Consider the following 10,606-nt stretch of genomic DNA (forward strand, 5'->3'; position numbering starts at 1 on the left):
TGGTGTAGTAGATCTCTCCTAGTCCCTAATTCTGTCTGCTGCCTTCAGCTCACTAACACATTTTAAAATACTCAAAAAGCTTTTCACAAAACTCACCATTTAAAAAAAAATAAAAGATAAATAGATAAGAAACCCAACGTAGTGGTCGTTATTGTTCAGTGGCTTTTCCTCCCCATCTGTAGTACCAGCACTGATTTTTCACGGGGAGCCAGATGAGGGTTTTAGACTGCCAGAGGAAAGCCAGCTAACTTGAATGATTTCTGCACCTGAGCCTCTTGTTTACAGAAGCAAAATGGCACAACAGTTAAAGATGAGCTGTATTTCAATCCCAAAAAAGTTTGCCAAAACAAGGAAATCAGACACCCATGCACCTTGTCAAAACATTGCTCCTGCTTTGCCAGCCTGCCCTTCTGGAGAAGGTGCTGGTGCAGGAAGGATCTTCACCAGAGTGCACTGGAGGGAGAAGTGTGCTCTCAGTTTGCTCTAATCACTGAATTATTTCCTCATTTACCAGCTAGAAAATACAGATTAAAACTCTAGCTCCTGCCCTCATTTCACTGATAGACTAAAGCAGTACAAAATGTCCCTCACAGCTCCCTCCAAGCTTTCCAGTGCAGATTCCTGCCCCTTTTTTGGCTTAGTGCAGCCTTTGGAGTTATCTGTAGCATGATGAAAACCTCTATCCTGTTGCAAATCCTGTTATATGCCTGGCTGTTAAAAGCCAGGCATCCTGGGCGGTTTTCAGGGATGGGAGCATCTACAAGGCTGCAGCAGCTAAACATGGCCTCAGAGTAAGAGGTGGCAGGATCAGGTCCAGCTCCATGTAGGACAGAGTTTGGCATCTGTTACAGAACTTTGACCATGCCAGTCATAGCTGCTCCTTTCAGAGGAGATTTTTGGCCGCAAGCATGCAGGGCTGAAGGTCTGAGTGCAGCTCAGTCTGGCTTGGACAAAACTGAGAGGTTTCACAGCATCCTACTCCTAAGTCACCCAGGGCCGGGGGTGTCTGCTTCATATAGCACACCACAGCTTTGGGAGTCTGGTGCTGGGGAAACAGGCTGCTGTTCTGGGAGCAGCTGGAGTTTCCTTGTTTATTGGTGCAGCATTTCAGGCTGCATTTCTTTTGTCTTACTGGGGTATTTGTAGAGCACATTCAAGCGAAACATTTGCAGCTTGCTATGGGAGCCTTGTTTTTACTCAAATTCACACACCTGTAACTTTTTTAAGACTCATAATTTGCCAAGACCTTCTCTGTATGCAGCATTATGTTTCTTCCACTTGTCCACTGTGATAATAAACAGCTTTCTAAATACCTTGAGTAGGCTGTCTGTAAGTTCTTTGGCTTTGCTGAAGCCCTGTCAAGCAGACATTTGGCTAGACTGAGATGGACCGTGACAGCCTAAGTCATTCTGGCTGCAGACAAGAGAGAGGAGCTCCCACAGCTAGAGGAGGGTGCTCACAGCTGCCACTCTCCATGAGGGACCTCCAGAATCAGATGCTAACCCAGTTAGGGGCAGCAAGAGAAACAGCATGTGGGTTATGGAGCGAAAACTGGTGTTGTAGTCAGCCAGGGTCAAAGACTACAGCCATTGGTTCATCCTGGGAAAGCAGGGGCTGTCCTGTGCCCTCAGATGCCGTGCTGACGGGGAGTCCACTGCTGCCCCTCTGAAGCGGCGCTGCTTGGGAAGTGTCAGCAAGAACACGGTGGCACATGCTTAATGGGGGCACGACTAAACCATCCTGCCCTGCTACACACAGCCCTTCTTGGCAGCCTAGCAGGACCGAAGAGGAACGGACAGACACATTCCTCAGCCTTAGCACCCTTAGCCAGCGACCACGTTGCGTGGCACACGTGTGCCCCGATTTGAGCCCTTTCACCAAGGAAGGTGCCGTGCTTCTCTCACCCCGGCCAGCAGTGCTGGTGGCACAGCTGACAGGCCACTTCCACCACTGGCGAGTGGCTACAACTGAGAGCAAACCAGCCCCAGTGTGGAAGAAGCTTCCCCTTTGCTCCCCTTTTCCCACAGGGAAGAGAGCTGGAGCTCCAGCTCTAGCAAAGCCTTTGCAAACAACTAAATTATGCCCAATGGCTTGCATCTGGGGATTCATCCTGTACACTAAAGTCAGCAACTTAATTAACTGCTGAAGTCTCATGAGTCAGACTCAGACCTCATGGACTGCAGCAAATGAAGCTGTCAAGTTTTCACACTCCTGTTACCTGCCAGACTCTTTAAACCCAAGTCTAGCAGATGTTGATCCTGGCCTGGGTGACTGGTGAAAAAGCTGCTTGCTTTAGAAGTCACCTGTGTCTGCTGAGGCAGGGAGCAGGTGAGGAGGCCCTACTGCTGCATGGGGCTGGGGACAGCCCCATGGTGGTCATTCTTCTTGGTGACAAAGCCTGACCAGGCTCAGACAGCCTTGGTGTTTTCCTTTTCCTTCTGTTTGAAGCTGGCTTAATGTGAACGCATGTTCAAAGACGTCTGTAACTTGGATGAAAACGAAAAGCAGGGCAGGAACCCAACACAAAACATGACTGAAAAGATAATGGGACAAATCTGGAGAGACACTAAGTACCTGCTGCTTCCACCAAACTCAGCTGAGGACCTGTCCCCCGTGCTTTTGATATCTGCCTCCTCTATGCTCTTGCCTTTACGAGGAGTGAGTCATCTTGCGTCAACAGAGGATGGGCTTTATGCAATTATTTATTTATGTCAAACCATCCTCCCTGCCCCCTCACATCCCTGATCTCATCCCACTCAGAAAACAGATGCTTTATTAAATGAGGCCTAGAAAACTCCATCTCACTTGGCTTTTGCTGAGGCTCCTTGTTGTCCAGTGGCTGGCACCTTGCAAGCAGTGTCCTCTATGGCCTTGTTTGGCTTTTTGGACACAGGCACCCCTCTCCCTGCAGGGTGGGATAGAGCTGGGAACCGCCTCAGCTAAATAAATACACCAGAGGGTGTTTGCAGAGACCTACAGGCTCCAGCCTGCACCCCCTCCCCTGGCACACACACTGCTCAGCTCTTGCAGCCACGGAAGGAGGATGAGACATTCCAGTACAGGGCACTCAAAAGCCAGGGGAGAAAATGGCCCCGTTTAGCTCCAGTTGCTGCAGGGGACTCTCCCCTCCCTCCTCGCGCTCTCTGCTGCAGCCTGCACGTTTTGCTCCCGTTTCTACTAAAGCAAGGCAGCATCCAGATGTGGAGACAGAGCTCTGGCTGTACCAAGCCTCCAGATGTGGACACAGAGCTCTGGCTGTACTAAGCCTCAGTGTGTGTGGTGGGGCCATGCACACACACACACACCCCCCATCACCGGCCCACCTTGGCAGCCCCTGGGAACAGCCTGGGGCCAGCACTGCTGCCCAGTTCAGCCCCCAGGCCAAGCAACCTGGGGCAGAGGTGACTGTGTCTCATGTCCCAGCTGGAGTCAGGAGGGCAGGACATGATAACAACAGATGTCACTACTTTAAATTCCACAGATTAAATCCTTTACCTACTGAATGAGAATGATTTCCAGCAGATTTTCCTGATGCAAAGCCAAACATGGCTCTAACTGATTACCAATTGCTTCCATAATGCAGCTGAAGACCAAGGAGAAGAGCACAGGAATTAACTGGCAGTGAACAAACTCATGCTTCCCAGAAGGCAATGGGACAGAAAAAAAGTTACACTAGTTAGAGATATGAACGTGTTCCTTATTAACCACATCCAGCTGTGTCTTGGTGCAGACTTCAGTAGTCAATGCATTAAAACTATCATCTCCCAAGGAGAGCATCGTAGGAGTTGTAACTGTCGCCATGCTTTAGCAGCAGGTTCAGCTATCCCTGGCCACACGTGCCAGAAGGCTTCTCTCAGAAGTAGAGCAATCAAGGACAGACACCCAGCCTCGGAGAAACCTGTGCCCTTAAATCCTTGCATCACGTTCCACTGGTAGCTATTACCAGCCTGCTGACAGCCCCCCTGGCTCAGGGCTGCACCCTGTTGGGGCGAGATACAACCCACCAATGTCAGAAAAGCCATTTCCTGCCTGGAGCCTGAACTCCTTTCATTTTCCCCGCCCACGCTCCACGTAACTTTGGTGAAATACGTTTTGGTTCTGCTCAGAGCAGCTGCAGCTCCACTCCCAACTAGTGTAGGGAAAGAGTGTAAAAAAACTACCTTCTCCCCTCAGCAGATTTGCACTGTACACCATTCAAAACCCACGTGTCCTTGGTAGCACATGGCTCATCTGTGCCCTGGTCTTCATCTTGCTCACTCCAAGCACAAGCACTGCAGCTCCTCAGCTGCTGCCAGGGCCACCAGGAAGATGTGGAGTAACAACGTGGCCAGCCAGGTCTCTTGTGCCCACAGCTACCCGTTGCAGGCAGCACTGGAGGCGACATGATGTGTTGGTTCGTTGCAGCCAGTTGAGCACCCTGGGTGCAGGTTTCCAGGTGGTCACCAGCACTGTGCTCTGCCCTTGCTAGGGAGCTCAACTGGAGAACAATTTAACCCTCTCAGTTGCTCTGAGCAGAAATTCCCTCCAACAGTGCATCTCTGTGGGAGCCTGTTGTAGCAGCCTCCTCCCAGCTGTTTAGGGCCAGACAGGAAAGTGTTGATGACCCTCAGGGATGAGGAAATCCACGCGCTGCCCAGCCATGGGTATGCTGACAGGGAGTCAGTTTTAAAGAGGAAACTATGAAGTGTTTGGGGAGGATGCTAGAATGGATTTGTGTAGAGAAAACTAAAGGAACGAGGAGTGTATTAAGCTAGCATGATGTTTTTATGGAGCTTCTTCCCAGTACCTAGATGATGAGAAAGGGCTGTTTGCCACCTGCTTCCCCCCACTCCTTTTTTCTTTTAAAAGCATCAGCGTGAGTTTCCCACCTGCAGACCTGGCAGCTCTAATTTATGCTAACTTGGAAGGCCATCATGTCTGCTGAAGATCACCAGAGGACACATCAGAGACGTGTCACCTCCAGCCACCCTGGCAAAACAGCAGCTACATCAGCCCTGCTCTGCCAAGAACATCCTTGGCTAGCTGGATAAAAAGCCTGTCACATAGCCACTTCCCAGGATCTGTGAGAGCAAAGAGGGCTCTGAGAGGGGTGAGAGGCTGGCCCAGAGGGTCTGCAGCTCCTACCTGTAGAACTGCAAACAAGTGAGATGCCAAGTTGCTTTTCTAGCTGTGACTATCCACCATGCATTGCTTTTCCTTCCTCTGCTTCAGCTTGGTCTGCAGCACAGGCATACAGAAGCTCTGCCTCACAGCGATGCCTCTTTCACTAATACTTAAAAAAAAAAAAAAAAAAAGAAAATCACTTGGAAGTGTGCAGAAAACTGTGCTTCAAAAGATTTATTACATATATTTGTACATATTTTACATGAATGGAATGTTAAACATACAACCTAAAAATCAATAAAAAAATATATTCATTCGTGATTATGTACTGGCAAACCACTGGAGAGAGTACCTTAGAACACCTTAAGTCAACTTGCAACCGCACTGCTCAGTTAAAAAAACCCAACAAATATGTTTTACACTAAACATTACAAATTACATTCTGCTTTGTGCTCTGGGTATTGAAGGAAGACATCTTGCCCATTACCACTGTACACACAGATGGCATTTAAGAAGCTAGGACAGAGTTCCTCTAAGAAGGGGAATATACTCTCTGGTCCTTACCAGAAGGTAACTGCCAAAGGGTAGGAAGAGCCAGAACGAAATTTGCAATCAAGTGATAAGGTTGATGCTGGATCACCACTCGTTCAGTGTGATGCTGCAGCTTTTAAAATTAAGTAGCTCATTAAGACCTCCCCTCTACAGCAAAGGCACCACCCTTCTTCCTTCAAAGTTCCAGCGCTTTGGCAGTATCCACTCAGGAGAGAATTCTTGACTGTACAATAACAAATACTTCTGCTTTGTCTTAATATATACAGGAAGAACACAAAGCCATGGTTTGATTTCTCATCCTGTTAGCATTTCACACCTTGAGAGCTTGTGACCAGCCATGTTGAGAAGGGTTTACTATTAAATACAACCAATTAGCAATAAAGGAACAATTTGAGGGAAAACAGGAGGAACAGGACTCAGCAACAGATTATGTTCCTGCAACATTGGGTTACTTACACTTAAAACTCTGCCAGAACCAAGGAAATCCTAGTTATCATTGCAATACCTTTGCCAAAGCACACGAAGGGGCAAAAGTCTCTCAAACAAACATACACAGATTAAAAGCTTCCAGAAAGATCAGCTAGTGGGCTTGCTGTCTTCTACTTCTTGTACACTGGCAACTTATTAGAGCAAAGACAGAAACAAGTCCAACCTTTTTCAGGTGCAGGATATTCCTATGGTGGTTTACCTGAACAAGGCTTCAGCAACTAATAATGCCCCACAGAGAGGCCATCTTACAGTTTATCCCACCCTCAGCTCTGACTGACTTAACTGAGAAACGACTTCACAGAATACATAAGCGGCTGCCCTGGGAGCCAGCCAAACAGTGTGGCAAGATAACTAAATGCAACTTGAGACAACGTGAGAGTAAGGACTGTTTGGGTTTCCCCTTGATTTTAGAAGCAGGTTAATTGATATGGAGAAACATCAGAAGTTCTACATTTGGGAAACAAATCCTGGACATAGTTCCATTGTGAATTTCTCACGCCGAGTGTTGCAAAGGACAAGAAGTGAAGTGGTAGGAGCCAATTACACTGTCACAGGAAAAAAAACAGGTTTGGCTGGGTTATAGCAAACCCATAACAAGTCCTCCTCCAGCTACAACCTCTTACATTACTTTTGCTGATGCAAATGGAAAGCCTGTCCAAAGTTTGAGGGAATATGGCCTGAAATATATCATGTCTTCAGCTAGGAAAAGAAGAAATTGATATTAAAATGACTTTTAAGCCTGGAAAGGTAGAAAGTGAATCATAAAATACAGCACTCGTCCAAAAACGAGATAAACCTCCATGGGCAAAGACGAGCTGGAAGATTCATAGTAGTGCTTCTGCACTCCTGGGTATACAGTAGTCTCTCAGCGGGAAACTCCCAACTGTACAGCAAAGTAGGTACAAAACAGCAATACCAAATTTGCACATAAGTACTCTCTTTCAATATGGCAAAGCAGCTAAAATTCACAAAAAAACTCAGAGAGATCAAGACCCATATCAGATCCAACACATGCTTTGTTGCTGTTTATGTAGAGACAGCAGTAACATTCAAGTGCCAAGTTCCCTGCTTTGGTGGAACTCAGAAGAAATGGAGTAAGTTTCTGAAGCCCTCATATGGAAGAGGCAGCATACTAAAAGCACATCTTACATGTTAGGCATTATCCATCCAGAACCACCGACGATCCACTTTTCTGAATAAAATCTATCTTTATCACAATTGCTGGGATTTTAGTCTTCTGAGAGCCAGTTTTACCAGCTCTCCAGCCTTTCAGCAGATTTAATTAGAAAGCCAATGCTCCTAACATTAGGAACTAGGATAAATGTATAAAGCTCAAGATTCAGTCATAGACCCCCCCTTTACATCATAAAGGGGGGAATTGGGGAGAAGAAAAAAAAAAAAAGTCACGTGTCCATGCACATCTTTGCAGATGACCTACACATTTTCCATTTCAAAATACTGCAGTACGCTTCCCCTTGAACACGAAAGCTAAAATGATTACAAATAAGATCATCTGTTTTAGGCTTTATTCTTCCCCAAAATAAAATACCACAAATTTGCAGTCTGCCTCATAGTTTTGCTTTTAGATTCTGCTGAACTCATCACTGAAAGTACCAGTTGAAAGAAAACTAGCTACCTCCCTCAAAAGGGAAGTGTTATTCTAGATATACTGATCTATAAGAGAAGGAAAGTGTGTGCCCTGTGCTGACAGTCAGCATAGCTCTCGTGGTACTGTAAGGGATACGGTGAGATACGATCCAACCCACAGCCACATCCACTAAAAACTTCAAAACACAGGTAGCTACCCAAGATACATGGGTATGTTACAAGTTCAGAAAAATCTCACATTTCAAGACAGCGTTGAGTCTACTCTTCCCCTTCTGGCAAGCAGCATGTTTATGGCAGACCTGAGTACGGGAATTATTTCACACCCCTACATAACTTAAGGAAGATATAGGCCAGACAACAGAAAATACTCTGAAACAGCACAGAATTGGCAATCTCAACATACTTACAGGCAGATAAGCATATCGCACCGTAATTTAAGTTATTGCTTCTTGTGGATAAGTGTGATATTCCTTGATCAAGACACGTGACTTGTTTGGTGTTTATTTTTCCCTTCTGAAGCACAAGACCACTGTAAAGATGTTTTTAAAATGAAGGTGTTGCCTATGACTAGAGCTACATGTGCTGCTCAGTCCTTGCTGACTGACTGACACAGCTAGTGACAGAAAGCTTACCTAAGTGCATTCCCAGAGGCATCTTCAAACCCAGGCATCACTCTCCTGCTTCCAGGGCCATTCTAGGCTTGCTCTATAGTACAGATTTTGATAGAAGAAAACCTCCCAAAGTCTTTCTGAGTAGATTTATGGATACCAAGAATGACTAATGAGGATCTAAGGCTGGACTCTTATCAGGTCCTCAGATAATCCAAGGTACTGCTGCTCTACCACGCCAACAGAAGCAGCAGCAGACTCTTGCCTGCAAAACCGCGCATCAGTGCAAGCTAGTGCCCTGCTTTCCACACACTGCTCCTAACTGCTGGGTCTTTAAACCAGCTACTTCCATCTGAATAGAGATAATTAAGGTTTTTGAAAGAACAGTAAATGAACTAGAAATATGAACTACTGATCCTAAGCTGTAAACAGATTTATGCTTATAATATTTACCTACTTAATCCCCAAGCCAAAGGCTATCTATGGCCCCAGAGCACAGGACACCAAAACGCTTACCTACCCCCTTTACATCATTACAGGTAAGTTTCTGTAGGCATAAAGCCAACAGTAAAACATTAAATAAATGCAAGCGTAAAAGCTTTACTCTCAGAAGACAGCAGAGATTTAAAACATCAGAAAAGTGGGCTTGGAGGCAACACCACTATTTCAGTATTACACGTGCAGTAAGTCCACACCATCCTCCCCCATGACAATACAAGGCAACACAAATATTCTCAGCTAAAAAGGAATTGGTACAGGGAATGACTGTACATTTGATGTGACCCACTGAAAAAGAGAATACAACAGGGCCCCACAGTTACAGGTCCAGCTGAAACCAGTGATGCAAGCCCAAAAATGTAGAAACTGCACCAGCAATTACAACAATTATCTAGTTTGGACTCCTTCAGATTTGCAGCATAACAGACATTTCACAGAGCCACGTTCAGGAGAAAATGTTATCCAGGTAAGAACTGCTCTGCAAGCAAGACAGAGTTTAACAACAAGCACTGCATTTGCTCTCCAGATAGCAGCAGTTGCTCCCATTCTAGCAACAGAAATACGTACTTAAATAACAACAACAAAAAAGCAGAATTATGTATGTACAAGAAAAATGATCCAAGTGTTGTGCAATTTAACTATTGAAACCCACTAAAAATGCTGTTTCCAATAAATATTCATAAATTCTTCCCTGTGCTGTGAAACTCAGAGACTACTATGATGAATTCTCGATATAAAAGTACGTTTCTAAACCCTGACATCTGTTCCAGTTTATTGTCTTTTTTATTGTCTTTTTTCTTCTTCTTTTTTTTTTTTTTTTTTAACTGTGACACTTTATGGGATACTAATACTTATGCACAGTTTTATTTGGCGCACCCCCCAGAGACATCTTGTGTTTCATAGAGCCCTGGTTATACCAACATAACACAGTAAAGTAATAAATTAAAGAAATGCATGTGCATTTAAAGGAAAAAAAAGAAAACACAACAAAACAGCACTAAACCACACTGTCAAATGCTGGTCTCCTCATGAAGAGACCAAGGATTTAGATGCAAGTACCACAGATCCTGCCATCAAAAAAATGTTCAAAGAAAGAAACAAAAACTTGCATGTGTTTTAAGAATTAAACAGAAATTCCACCTTGATGTCATCTCACACAGGCCTACAAAAACTTCTTTCTGTGCCCACATTTGCAGTTATTCAATTACAGCTCAGGAAGCAGCCTGGAGACGAGAGTAGTACAATAAAATAATTACCTGAAACACTTTTAAAAAAATACCCGTTAAACAAATTACCTTAACTGGCAGCACTTAAAATTGGTAATTCTTTTTTTTTTTTTCTTTCCCCTATTTAAAAAAAAGTTGCATAGCTGTAAGATTTTGCTTTGCTGCATTTTTTGTTTTGTTTTGTTTTTACTCACAAGCAGTAAAAGAGAAGTTTTAGTTAATTAAATAGCAATATAATGTGCAGATTTCAACAATCCTTATAGCTTGATCAATATAAATCAGTCGCCTGTCTTGGTTTTACTCTTTGGACTGCATTGTGACAAAGGTTTAGTTACAAAATTTTGAATATAGTATCCTTACGCAGAGTTTGTTTTCTGTTCTTGAAAAAAGTGAAGAACGTAAAACAGGGTGTGAAATCAGTAAATTAAGGTCACACTGTTAGATTGTATTTAGTTTGCCATTTACTCTTCTTCAGCCAACAAGAAGGTGAAAATGTTCCTGCTGAAAACAAGGGACGTTACT

Source organism: Merops nubicus, unplaced genomic scaffold (assembly GCF_000691845.1).
Source record: "Merops nubicus isolate BGI_N331 unplaced genomic scaffold, ASM69184v1 scaffold23159, whole genome shotgun sequence".
NCBI classification, from domain to species: Eukaryota; Metazoa; Chordata; class Aves; order Coraciiformes; family Meropidae; genus Merops; species Merops nubicus.